Raw genomic sequence first — 14,329 nt, 5'->3', positions numbered from 1 at the left:
CAACTTCAATTTTGATACTCTTATCTCCTTGCCCCCAGTACTTAATTACTTAGAAGGCTTGTTTACTTAAATATGCTCCACATATTTTTTTCTTTTTTATTGCAAGGAAAGCAGTGCTTATTTTTAACTTTTATTTTATTTTAGTTTTTTAGCCTTACTAAGGTATAAATGACACATGTGAACTGTATATATTTAAAGTGTACAACTTCATGTTTTGATTTATGGATTCATTGTGAAATGATTACTGCAGTTAAGCTAATTAACATATTCATCTTTCTTTCCTTCTTTCTTTCTTCCTTCCTTCCCTTCTTTCTTTCTTTCTCTCTTCCGTGAGAATCCCATACCTCTTAGGAAATTGCAAGTATGTAATCGGAATTGTTAATAGCAGTCACCGAGTGGCACATTAGATCCCCAGAATTCATTCATCTGACATAACTGAAACTGTATCCTGGACCAATATCTCTGCCTGTCTCTCTAATACATGGTCTGGTTTTGAATTCCTTCAGGGATGAACCGGTGTCTATTTCCTTGTTTTGAAGAATAAGTAAAACATCATACTTAAGACACCAAACACAGTGGCCTGCATATAGTCAAAATGCAATATGTGTGGGCCATTGTCATTGAAATGACCCAACTGTGGGGGGAACTACAAAGCAGATGAAACTTACTGTGCAATATTATTTACCTCTATTCTTGCCTGTAGCTACTCACTACAGCTAGACTCTAGGAAGCTACCCAGTCTCCTAATACCTGAGGCTCTACAGTTAACTGTACTACATGGAGATACCAAAAAAAAAGATGTGCCCTTCATTTATTTGGGGCATTGTGGAAGACCCTATTCATTGGTGACACTGCATTTCTAACCTCCTTCTTCCTTCCCTGCTCCAATACAGAGGCGGGAAAAATTAAATACAATTTTCTCCTGACTCCCTTGCAGCTAGAGGTCTCAGAGTCCTTTAACATAGTTCTGACCTAGAAATACAAGTCCAAGTCTCCTGGGAGCTCTGGGAAAGCTTTTAGTTCTCCTGATAAAGGACAAGCCCAGCGACCCCCTCAAATCTCATCTTGTTTGAATGCTGATGCTGTATTTGAAGAGGCAGCAACAGTCTTCCTCTGTAGAGGAAAGATCTAGGGAATCAAGAGAACACAGCCCTAATCCGTGAAGCTACTGAATTAATGCTGGCAAAACTCTCATCTAGATTGTTACATCAAAAAACTAAACCTCTATTTGCTTAAGACGTTAACAGATACAGACATAGATTATGCATTTTTGTAGGGCAGGAAGGCAGTGGGTTGGTACATATACATATACAGGGGGTGGTTCCTTTTTTGTGAAGGAAGAGACAGAGGATGGGCAGGAAGAATTCAACTGTTTTTAAGTTTCTGGCAAACATACAGTAATTTTACCAGTGTGGCCTCATTTACTCCTCAGCAACCTTCTGCTGTTACATTTTACATTCTCCCTTTTACAGATGAGAAAAATGAGGTCAGTGAGATCATATAACTTGCTCAAAATCACACAATTAGTAAGTGGTAGGGCCAGCATCAGAAGTGAGAATTAAGTAACAATGTACCTGTGCACAAAACGTGCTTTTCCAGTACATCAGAATAAATGCCTTAAACCTAGCAGAGGAAAAGAATTAGATCTCTGAAATACCTAGACCTGAAGGACTATCTTTATCAGGAATAAGGGATGAGAGAAATCTCTCATCTCAGGCACACATTTTTGCTTCCCATTTGGCTCCGATAAACTATGAAACCTGGTGATCTGTCTCCTTCTGAGTAGAAGGAAGTCGTTTTTCAGCTTGTGCTGCTGTCCTCAGAGCCATTTTGCCAATCTCTACCTGTCCTAAGTTCTGGCTTGGAAAGCACGCTTTTCCTGGTCCCTTCCAGCAGGTATGATCTTCTTTGATGAACAGAACCCACAAACCTGGAGTCTTTACACCCAGTTCCCCAACAATCTCGAGGACATGATTTTGACAGCTGAGTGATGTTAACCAACTGAGAAATGCAAAACAGAACACAAAGAAAACCCCCAAGGGAGGCTGTGCTGAAAGGATCACACTAGCTTTATTAACCCCCAGCAAGCATCTCGGGAGGGCGGGCATGGGTTGGTATGAAGATGACTAATACTGCTTCTCCCGGGAGGTCACCTCAGTCTCTTCTGGGCATAAAATTCTTGGGAGAAAAAGGATAACACAACTGTGAGTTCCTACTTTGTGGGTGGTGGAGACCGTTTCATCAGCGTTCCACAGAGTCACCACAGGTGTATGTTGCTGGGCCTTGGTAGGGAGCAGAGCTGGAGGTGGTGGACTCTTGCGGGGGAGTTTCCCTGGACAAGCCCAAATCCAAGCAGAGCTGCCAGCTTCTAATTGGAAGCTGACAGCTTTCTACTGTCATCCCAAGCTCAGGGTCAGCTGTGTAATTGTACTTGCCGTGATGCCAGCGTGTGCCCTTTAGAAAGGCAGCTGGCCACCAGCTCTGCTTCTTCTCTTATTTTAGTCCCTGGATTCAGCGTGAGGCCTCTCTCAGTCCTCAGGTCTGTAGGACAGCGGCACTGTCCTCTCCTCCCATCTGGCACCACCTTGTTTCCCATGGATGGGGCTTGGGGGGATCTCAGCATGGCTCTGGGGTCACTTCTCACTCCAGTTGTCCCAAGACCAGTCTCCAACAAGCAGTTGTGGGAAGTGCAAACCACCGAGTGGGACTGAGTGTGAAAGCTTCAATATTATAAAACATTTTGAAGGGAAGCTCAAAGGTCCCACCTGTGACAACCCAACGTGATCACTTTGGCGGCTCCATAAACACGTGTGGACACACATCTCACTCAGTTCCTGGGTTCCATCTGAAAGCCCAGCACCCAGCAGTCACCTTTGTGATACTCTGAGTTTTTGCCCAGTGCAAAAGCAATAATCTTCAACTGGAGAGACCCTCAGAAACCATCTCTCATCTAATCTGAGAAACAACGCTCACAGTAAGATGCCCATCTCGAGCTGGAACAGTTCCAGTGATGGGAGATCTTAAAGAAGGGCTTGAGGAATGCTGGGCAGTGGTAAAAATAAGCCTTGGGGTGGGGGCAGAGCTGCAATGACCTTTCATTTCTTATGCATTAGGGATATGGAACAAGCATAGTTACTTGCTACAAGTATTTTAAAAAAACCAAAACTCTCAGGACTTGCAGAAGGTATAAAATAAATTGGAATTCTTTCCTTTTACCTACATATGGCTGCAAACATTTTCCCTGCATCCTGCCCTTGGTACTTTACTGCCTGCACCACTCAGAACTAACATTCTCCTTATTCAGTCCCAAGCATGGACCTCCATGTCAACTGTTTGGAGATTCTAGTTTTAGAGAGTGGGGGCCTTGAAAGACAAAAACAAACAGCAACAACAACAAAACACTGAAGGAAACAGCCGCAAAAACATCAGGGGACGAAGAGAAAGAAGGAGGAAGATCTCTTTCTAGAGGCCTGCATCTCAAGGGTGATCCATAGACCTAATGTGGGAGCATCACCTGAGAACTTGTTAGAAATGCAAAGTTTTAGACATCCCCCCACCCCAGACTTAGTGAATCTAAAATTCTGGGGTGGGGTCCAGCAGAAAGTCTGAGAACTTCTCTAATGCCTTTGATGAGAAGAAGCCCTCCATTTCCTAAGGCAGCAAATCCTATCTCTATTGAGATCTCTTCTAATAGTTCCCTTTCTCCTTGTAACAAGCTGAATGACATCTCTTTCTCTGGAATTCTCAGCTCTCCCTTTCCTCTTTTGGAATAACCTGGACTTATGCTTTACTTTAGCCATTGCCTTTGACTCACCTATCTTCACAATACTTTTATTATTCCCATTTTAGAGATGCCAAAGGCTGAGGCTCAGATTCATCTGGGAAGCACCCACTAGCTCAGAGCTCTTGGCAGTAAATGATCAGAATTTCTGGTAATACTGGCTGACGCTGACAGTCCTTATAGAATAAAAATACCTGGCAAATAAAAATCTTAAAGGGAGAAAAAAATGCTAATGGAAGAAAATATTCCTGGCAGGTATGATGCAGATAAAAGTGACGCTTTGGGAGTGTTACTGAATGAAAATATTAGCTGAATAAAAATGTGAACTATAGACACAAATGTTAATAGCTGAACATTCCTGGTAATGCACAGCAAGTAATATTGCTGGAAGAAAATATATTAACTGCAGGAGAAAGGAAAGGAGCTCAAGTGATTTATAACAAACACCTCGAGTGGAGGATGCTTCCTATGGTAATAGATTGCTGTAACATTCACAGCTCCAGTGTCAAAACGTCTCACCCTGTCTTGGCAATTTGTTTTTTTTTTTTTTTTTTTGGTACTCCTGCAAGATGGCTTTCTGTTCCAGCCACCAACAGCATGTATTCATTTATAAAAGAATTGTTCCCCATGCTACCCTGGATTGTTTGCCAAATTGCTCTCCTGTATAGCTCGTACACCTGGCATCATACACTCTGTGACACCACTTCCCACCTCCTCCATCATCAGAGGAATGGGACTGCAGACACCAAGGTCCCCAGACAGGGTCTGTTGTGGTGGCCTTATTAAGAGAAAGCTGAATTGAAACGAGGTCCCCATATTCTGCAAACAATTTTCTTGATCTCACTGCTCAAAGGAAACTTAAGAAAGGAAAGAAGTGTGTTGCCAGCCTCTGTCTAGAAAAGGTAATTGTTTTGACACGTTAACTTAATTACATGAATGAAACAAGGAGTTCTCTCCAACCCACCATGACAAATGAAAAGAGCCCTTTTCTGCATGTCTACACAAATGGACTTTGTGGTGCATTGTGGGAATTGTCAACCAATATGGATGAGTTGGGGTTTTTTTGTTGTTGTTTGTTCTCATTTTTATTTATTTATTTATTTTTTTGTAGCAAGGCTGATATTTTGCATGTCAGTTGTAGATAGTCTTTCTTCCCAGTACTGCCTTTGTTTTATCCATCTGATTTCCAAACTTTCTCTCGGCCTTACCAGGACTTTTCAGGTTCAAATCGGTGGAGAATAAATTAAAAAAGGATGCTGCAGCAGTCTGTCTTACTAGGTAGCCAACCCCTATACCAACCTTTGACAAATAGTAGGCAGCCAATAAATATTTATGGAATAAATGAATGAAATACGTGTCTGGAGCTGGGTATCTTTCATTCACTTTAATGGTTACCCGCAACCTGTCAAAATACTGAAGGCAAGTGAATTTCACCCTTCAGTGTACCAGACTGTGAATTGGGAGGCATATAGGGTGACTTATGCCATGGAATGTTGGTTTAAAGAATCCTTCCTCTGCCCCCCATCTTGTTTTACCATAGGGTCTGAAGTGCTTAATGCCTGCAGGGTGCTTGGTGAATGGCTAATGTTGTGTGAATATCAGGGTAAATAATTACTGTTCTGCCTTTAGGAGACAGCTTCTAGACAGAGAGGAGCCGGGAGCCTCAGGGGACCTCTGCCAGGGCTAAGGAACTCTGCCAGGGGTTGGGCGAGAGCAAGATCAATCATGTGGCCTCTGCTTTAGGCAAGGTGCTGTCCCAGAGAACCTGAATCCTGGTGGGGAGAGGGTCCATGTGGAGGTGCTCTGCATGGGGAGCTGCAAGAGATAAGCGGCCATCCACCCACAAATTTCACCCCTCGCACTTAGCTCAAATGCAGTTAGGCGGGGGCAGGACTCTGGTGGTATGGTTTTTATCTTCAGAGGTTTTAAGGTTTTTATTCTATTTTTTCGTGGAATAGGAAGTTGCTTATGGCAGGAATACATGGGGATGTGGAGAATCTAACCAGCATCCAAGGCTCTGCTCTGCCAGATTCTCCCCTCTTGTCCCTGCTTCTCCAGCTAAGGTTGCATCCCATCCTTTTTGCTCAAATAGCCTTATGAACTGATGCTGGCTTGGGTTTGATCCAGGTAGGTTGTGCCCTCTTTATAAGAGGGTTGGCCCCAGCCATCAATCAGGCAGGTCCTGATTCTTCCACCAACTTGCCGTGTGGTTCCAGTGGGAGATTTTTCCTCTCCAGCCTTCCTCTCCTTGATCATAAAATGGGGTATGATGACAACTGCCTTTCTGACCCACAAAGGGCTATGGTGAAGATAAAATGAAATAATAAGCGAGAAAGCTCTTGAAAAGGTGACAACTACATATATAGATGTATTATAACATGGAGGTTTTAACAACTGTGATCCTTTTGCATAATCCTGAGAAGAAATGGAGAAATAAAACAGAGAGGCAGCTAGAGGGAAAGGCAGGCAGCCTCCCTGCCAGGTTGTGGAGGTGAGAATTGGGACTCTTAGAGCTGCAGTGCTAGGACCTGGGGAGAGAGAGGGGAGCCGTGGAGTTAAGCTGAATTTCAGCCTCACGACTGTGCTGGTGAGGACCATCTGATCCAAATCAGAGCCAATCTCCCCAAACCCGAGTGGGAAGGGAGATAATGTGATAAAACAGAAATGATCTGGGGCTGGATACCTGAGTCCTGATTCTCTCAAGTGTGGTGTCCTTGGACAGGACCACTTAACTTTTCTGAGTGTCAGTTTCCTCATCTATAGAATGGGGGTGATTTTAGAACCTGCTGATAGAGTTGTGAGAAGGAGCGGATGCAGTCATTTGTGTGAAACCCTGGTACGTTTTAGGCTCTTAGTGAGCACTGGCCCAGGGATGCACTGAGCCCTTCATTTATTCCCTCATTGATTCAGAGCATCTCACAGTCCTGGGTTAGTGCCTTGTCCCGTGAGATCACTGGAAGTTAGGACTTTTTCAGTGTTAACTGCAGCTGGTTCATAAACACCATCACTGGCAGTAGTTCAGAGAAGTGAGAATACATTACTCTACCTCTGTCTGTACCTCAGCTTATTCTTTCTTGATCACAGAGGACCAGAGGGTTTGGCTTCCTTTGCTGGCTCAGGATCCTCTTCCTTTTGCTGCTTGGGTGTGGGGAGGCCTCCTCTGAGCCAGGCTCACCGAAAGGAAGGAAAAACAATAGGCTTGTTGCCTTTTCCTCTGTGCAAATGCTCCCAGAGGTATCATATAATCAGAGCAGGGCTGTGACAACCAGCGTTTCTCGGCTCTCCCCGTATCCCAGGCGTAATACAACATTAGAAGCAATTAGAGATTGTTCTAAGTTGTTTGTAAGATGATTATTATAGCCGTTGCAGGGACATTTCAAAACAGTGGAGTTAAGGATTACAGTGTGTTGCACATTTCCCAAGCTGCTAATGGGGGTGGTGCTGAGAAGCCTGAGAGCAGAGATAGCTGAGTCCAGCCCATCACCCTGCCAACGAGCCCCAGGGACAAGATGTCATGTCCGGTGTGGGGCAGTGAGGGCCAATGGCAGGTGTCATCTCCCTTGCAGAGCTGCCCAGCAGTGGAGGCTCAGCACTTCCAGGAGGGGCTGGACCACCTTATTCTGTTGCTTCCCTAGATGTCACATCCCCTTGATCTCAGAAATCAAACATCTAACAATAGCATCTCTAGACATTGTCCCTTCCCTCTGCTCCATCTAGCTACACACACAAATACTTCACTAAACCTGATCTGGATAATCTTGAACCCCAATCTTTCACGATTGCAATTAAGCCCACTTGTGTTCAGAGGAAACAGAAAACACCAGGGCAGCCTCCTGTCTAGAGTTGTTCACTTGCCTTTCCTTTTTAATGCTCAGTAAACACCATTCTTCTAGCTCCTCAGGCACAGAATCATGGGGCTGCTTTGTACTTCTTTCCTTTCTTTTCGTGCCAAGGACTGTTTACTGTGCTCCTACCACCATATGCCAAGCCACGTTCTATCTATGTGCTTGGATTGTAGCAGTGGACAAAACAAAACCAGTCCTCATGGAACTTGATTTATAAGACAGTAAATAATGTGATCAGTACTAAGGAGAAAAGAAAAAGTTGAGCAGTTGAGAGTTATTAAGAAACTCTGATGTCTATGACAATGGTTTCTTTACTGGGGTTCCCCTCCCCTCCTAAAGCCCGACTCTGTTGTCATCTCGGACATAGGTGAAAGTTTTATGGCCTCTCTGTGACCTTCACAGACAGTTTCCAACCCTTAGCCTGGCCTTCTGGGTCCTGTACGTAATATCCCCAGCCTGTTTCCACTCTATCTTCCTCGGCTTCACAATGCCTGTGTTCAGCCAGAATTCACTCAGCATTATTCCCCAACGCCCCCTGCCCTTTCATTCCTTATGGGGTAGCATTTTTGGGAAAAGGAAGCTAAGATTTATGGAGCTTTGCTAACAGACAGAACTTTGTACAGCTTTTGTGCCTTCTCCTTTAAATTCCATAACAATTCTGTGATGTATAAGGTGAAAACACAGAAGTTGCCTTGCCTGAAGTCACACAGTAGAACGTGCCAGAGCCACGATTCAGATCTCCATCTGTCTGAGCCCAAATCTGAGGCTCTTTCTCCAAACTTATTACACAACGTATTGTGACTTTCCCCGATTACACACTGAAACTACCCGAAGAAGAGCTGTGAGTATTCACCTTTGTGCCACCTGGAGCGACTGGAACAAAACGTCACACAAACTAAGTGAAAAAAATATTATCTGAATTAAATTTCTTTGAATAGAACTGAATTAGATTGAACATGCTTTCATATGGACATTAATCAACAGATCTTTCTGTTAAAGTCTTGTGCAGATTCTACCCTGCTAGCTCTGTCTGTCCACCCTTAGTGATCTCTGTTTTCCTCTCCCGACTCCTCCCCTTGTTCTCTGAAACTCTCCATGGGCCCAAAGCTGGACCCAACAGAGAGCCTTTCCAAGGCTAATAATGGTAGGTTTCCTTACCTATGGCATTCAATAGTCTTTTCTTTACATTCTTCCTCCTGCCTCATTTTCCCATTTGAGATCCCCTTATGGACAAGCAATCCCCTGCCCAAATTTCACTTTTACTGGCACACATACTAAGCCAGGTCTCTGGGGTCTTGTTCTGACCTTACCTCTGTTCTTCCTCTACTGGGGAGTTGCGGTGGACTTCCAGAAAACCATGTCTCCTCTGAGCCTTGGTTTCCTTGTAGGGAACTGCACAGCGGTTTTTAAAATTCCTACCAGATATACTCCGTGCATTCCTCATAGTTTAACATCCCATAATTAGTAAGTCAATATTTTTCGATGTTATTGATGTGGAGGCACTTTGGCGGCTCTCTCCAGAGTGTTCTTCATAAGCAGCACCTGGTCAGACAGCTTGCTTTACCAGCCCCCGAAGCAGCTTTGCTTCCCCTCTTGGGCCCCTAGTGATCAGCAGGCATCTCCCGAGAGGAGACTAGATCCATGGACGGAGAAGAAGAAATCTTGGTCTTTTAAGTGAAGACCTTGGGAGGGGGAAGGAGATTGAAGTAGGACCATTCAGGGTCTTTCTCACATTCCTTCTGCCTCTTGATGTAAAGGACCTGTGGGTTCACTCTGCTGCAGACCCTTGGTCATCCTAAAATGTCAGTTCTGTGATTTTAACAGCTTCAAACACCCACCAAGTACATCTGACCACTTTCGACACTCCCTCCCGCGGTAGCTGCTAAACCTAAACCACAAAAAGCCACCAGTGACATGTGGCCCCAGTTTCAACCCCAGAGATGGAACTCTTGGTAAAGGGGGACGAGTTGCTAAATAAATAGAATGCTTTGTAAGTGTTGATAGATTTTCTGTTCTGTCCTGGCATTGTGCTCAGTGGAGGATTACCGCTGTGTATGTTTAAATGTGACAGCTGTTTCATTCACTCCCTGGTGTGTTGGAGAAGCTGTGATAAAGCCAGCGATGTGCCTTCAGAATCCTTAAAGCAAAATCTTCTAGAAAAAAAAAAAATCCCCTCTCAACCTTTCTGTCCCCATCTCCCTGCTCACTCCTCACATGCATTTCCATTTATTGGATTTTATCTTTGATTTTTAACATTCTCGATGAGAAATACCCCTAGAAGACCTCCCACCTCTGGCTGCCGGGCACCCCTGAAGCAGTCAGCTTCATTTTGGTACCCTGGGTGCAGAGGGAATGCAGAGCATTTAGAAACCTTAATTAAGGAACATTTAGAAAGATAGGTTGATGAGGGGCAAGATTAGCAATGGATTTCACTGCTTGCTACCTGCCTACGACTTTCTGTTTAATTATTACAAGGGGAACTGCCAGCAATGCAGGAGCTGAAGGTTTGATAGTAAACTGCACTGACCTGGATTTCTGTTTCATTAGATTTCATTTAATTCAGGCAAAGGAGGCAATTTCTTAGACCCTAGGGTAGTTGAATGTTAACCTCTAGGCCACAGGAATGAGGAGAACGGGTGTTTTATCCTGAGCTCTGCCAATTCCCAGATACATAATCCTGCCTGAATCCCAACACCTCTTACTGTTTTGGGAAATAGAGAGAATAGGAATCTATTGTGTCCCATGGAGGGTTTAAATGAGCTGAATAATTGACTCAACATTATCCTCTTTGAACTAAAGAGGACCAAAGAAATTCCTCCCCACTAGATTTAAAGGAGAGGATCTTCCTCTCTTTAGATCCTTCTTTTTTATTTTATTTTATTTTATTTTTTTTGGTGTTTGTTTTTTCTGAAATGACTGAGTTGATTTCTGATGACCCTGGGTTATCACTTAACTTATCCAGCTTGTGACCAAGAAGACCTGTGGCCAGGTGCTGATTGGCGCCGTAGGGAGTGGGGGGTGAGAAGATGGATAGGAAGGGATGCTGGTTAGGGATGCTATATGGGCTACCGCTAAATCATTATGTCCATCTATATGCTTCCCATTTCTGACCCTTCCACCTCTTCTCTGTCCTAAGCAAGGGGTTAAAGTTGGTAGAGGGATTCTGAAAATTCAAGAAACAATACTGGAACTAAAATCAGATAATTGACTTGTTTGTGCCTGAGGCATTAGTTAAGGTCTCTCAGTTGATAAAGGTGTAATTTTTGTTCTAACAAAATGGGAATACGAATTCCTATTTCGCAAGAATCATATAGAATTAAATAAGAAAAAGCTTATATAGCATTCAGCACGTAATAACTTCTCAATAAATGTTAGTTGCCAGTTCTACTACATGCACATAGGAGAAGAAAGGAAGACCATCTTCTGAAAAAAACCAAAGAATATCCTATTTCTCTTGAGCTTGTATTCAGCTAAAGTAAAAGAATAATAAACATTTTAAAAATCGCATAACTAAAAGTATAAAAAGTTTATAAGTTGTGATACATCCATAATTGAAATACTTCTCGGTAGTAAAAAGGAATGAACTACTGATACATGTAAGCACATATATAGGATAACATTCTTTCTTTTAACATCTTTACTGGAGTATATTTGCTTTACAATGGTGTGTTAGTTTATGCTGCATAACAAAGTGAATCAGCTATACATATACATATATCCCCATATCTCTTCCCTCTTGTGTCTCCCTCCCACCCTCCCTATCCCACCCCTCTAGGTGGACACAAAGCACTGAGCTGATCTCCCTGTGCCATGCGGCTGCTTCCCACTAGCTATCTATTTTACATTTGGTAGTGTATATATGTCCATGTCATTCTCCCACTTCATCCCAGCTTACCCTTCCCCCTCCCCGTGTCCTCAAGTCCATTCTCTACATCTGTGTCTTTTTTTTGTGTGTGGGGGGGAGGTACGCAAGCCTCTCACTGTTGCGGCCTCTCCCGTTGCAGAGCACAGGCTGCGGACACGCAGGCTCAGCGGCCATGGCTCACGGGCCCAGCCACTCCATGGCATGTGGGATCTTCCCGGGCTGGGGCACGAACCCGCGTCCCCTGCATCGGCAGGCCGACTCTCAACAACTGCACTGCCAGGGAAGCCCTACGCCTGTGTCTTTACTCCTGTCCTCCTCCTAGGTTCTTCAGAACCATCTTTTTTTTTTAGATTCCATATATATGTGTTAGCATACGGTACTTGTTTTCCTCTTTCTGACTTACTTCACTCTGTATGACAGTCTCTAGGTCCATCCACCTCACTACAAATAACTCAATTTTGTTTCTTTTTATGGCTGAGTAATATTCCATTGTATATATGTGCCACATCTTCTTTATCCATTCAGCTGTCTTTGGACAGTTAGGTTGCTTCCATGTCCTGGCTATTGTAAATAGAGCTGCAATGAACATTGTAGTACATGATTTTTGAATTATGGTTTTCTCAGGGTATATGCCCAGTAGTGGGATTGCTGTGTCATATGGTAGTTCTACTTTCAGTTTTTTAAGGAACCTCCACACTGTTCTCTATAGTGGCTGTATCAATTTACATTCCCATCAACAGTGCAACAGGGTTCCCTTTTCTCCACACCCTCTCTAGCATTTATTGTTTGTAGATTTTTTGATGATGGCCATTCTGACCCGTGTGAGGTGATACTTCATTGTAGTTCTGATTTGCATTTCTCTAATGAGTAGTGATGTTGAGCATCCTTTCATGTGTTTGTTGGCAATCTGTATATCTTTGGAGAAATATCTATTTAGGTCTTCTGCCCATTTTTGGATTGGGTTGTTTGATTTTTTGATATTGAGCTGCATGAGCTGCTTGTATATTTTGGAGATTAATCCTTTGTCAGTTGCTTCACTTGCAAATACTTTCTCTCATTCTGAGGTTATCTTTTCATCTTGTTTATGGTTCCCTTTGCTGTGCAAAAGCTTTCAAGTTTCATTAGGTCCCATTTGTTTATTTTTGTTTTTATTTCTATTTCCCTAGGAGGTGGGTCAAAAAGGATCATGCTGTGATTTATGTCATAGAGTGTTCTGCCTATGTTTTCCTGTAAGAGTTTTATAGTGTCTGGCCTTACATTTAGGTCTTTAATCCATTTTGAGTTTATTTTTGTGCATGGTGTTGGGAAGTGTTCTAATTTCTTTCTTTTACATGTAGCTGTCCAGTTTTCCCAGCACCAATAATTGAAGAGGCTGTCTTTTCTCCATTGTATATTCTTGCCTCCTTTATCAAAGGTAAGGTGACCATATGTGCATGGGTTTATCTCTGGGTTTTCTATCCTTTTCGATTGATCTATATTTCTGCTTTTGTGCCAGTACCATACTGTCTTGATTACTGTAGCTCTGTAGTATAGTCTAAAGTCAGGGAGCCTAATTCCTCCAGCTCCATTTTTCTTTCTCAAGATTGTTTTGGCTATTTGGGGCCTTTTGTGTTTCTATACAAATTGTGAAATTTTTTGTTCTAGTTCTGTGAAAAATGCCATTGGTAGTTTGATAGGGATTGCAATGAATCTGTAGATTGCTTTGGGTAGTATAGTTATTTTCACAATGTTGATTCTTCCAATACAAGAAAATGCTATATCTCTCCATCTGTTTGTATCATCTTTAATTTCTTTCATCAGTGTCTTATAGTTTTCTGCATACAGGTCATTTGTCTCCTTAGGTAGGTTTATTCCTAGGTGTTTTCTTCTTTTCGCTGCAATGGTAAATGGGAGTGTTTCCTTAATTTCTCTTTCAGATTTTTCGTCATTAGTGTATAGAATGCAAGAAATTTCTGTGCATTAATTTTATATCCTGCTACTTTACCAAATTCATTGATTAGCTCTAGTAGTTTTCTGGTAGCATCTTTAGGATTCTCTATGTAGGATAACATTCTTTTAAAAAAGGAATCAGCTACTTATGGGAATGTTATGATAATCCTCAAAGACTGATTTCAAACTGTCACTTCCTCATATATATCTAAGGTGTCCAGCTCATACAACAATTCTTACTTTATTTTATAATTTTACTTGGGAAATTTGAAAGCCTTATGCTAAGTGATTTAAGTCAAATGCAAAAGACTACATACTATACTGGCCAATCTATATGATATTCCATAAAAGATAAAACTTGAGAAAGAAATCTCAGATCAGTTTTGTCTGGGACTGGAGGCAGAGGAGGTGACTTACTACACAGGACACAAGGGAATTTTTCAGGGTTTGGAAATATCCTATATCTTTTTTATGATGATGGTTAGAAAGGGTGGATTTTACTGTATATAAATTGTACTTCAGTAAACATTTTTTAAAAGTTGGTAAAGGTGTCATTTTTTTTTAATTCCCTCCTTTCAAGAGGGATATGACTTTTGCTCATTGTGAGGTGCTAAGGGTCCCACAGAGGTGTCCCAGATCCTACAGCCCACTGAATCCCTAGGGAGTCCCTGAATGGACATGATGTGTTTTTAAATCACCTGTAATTCATGCAAATATTTGCATAGGTTTACCGATGAATTTTTTGTGGGAAGATGCCTCATAGTTTTAAGTAGAAGATTAAAAGTTACTGTGGCTTACTGCTCATCCCACAAAAACAACCACCACGTGAAAGAAAGAGGGAAGGAAGGAAGGAAGAGAGAAGGAAAGAAAGAAAGAAAGAAAGAAAGAAAGAAAGAAAGAAAGAAAGAA

The sequence above is a fragment of the Aethalodelphis obliquidens genome, unplaced genomic scaffold, assembly GCF_003676395.1.
Source record: "Aethalodelphis obliquidens isolate GAN/ISIS:26980383/991018 unplaced genomic scaffold, ASM367639v1 scaffold82, whole genome shotgun sequence".
In the NCBI taxonomy this organism is placed as follows: Eukaryota; Metazoa; Chordata; class Mammalia; order Artiodactyla; family Delphinidae; genus Aethalodelphis; species Aethalodelphis obliquidens.
Note: the sequence above shows the minus strand (reverse complement) of the source record.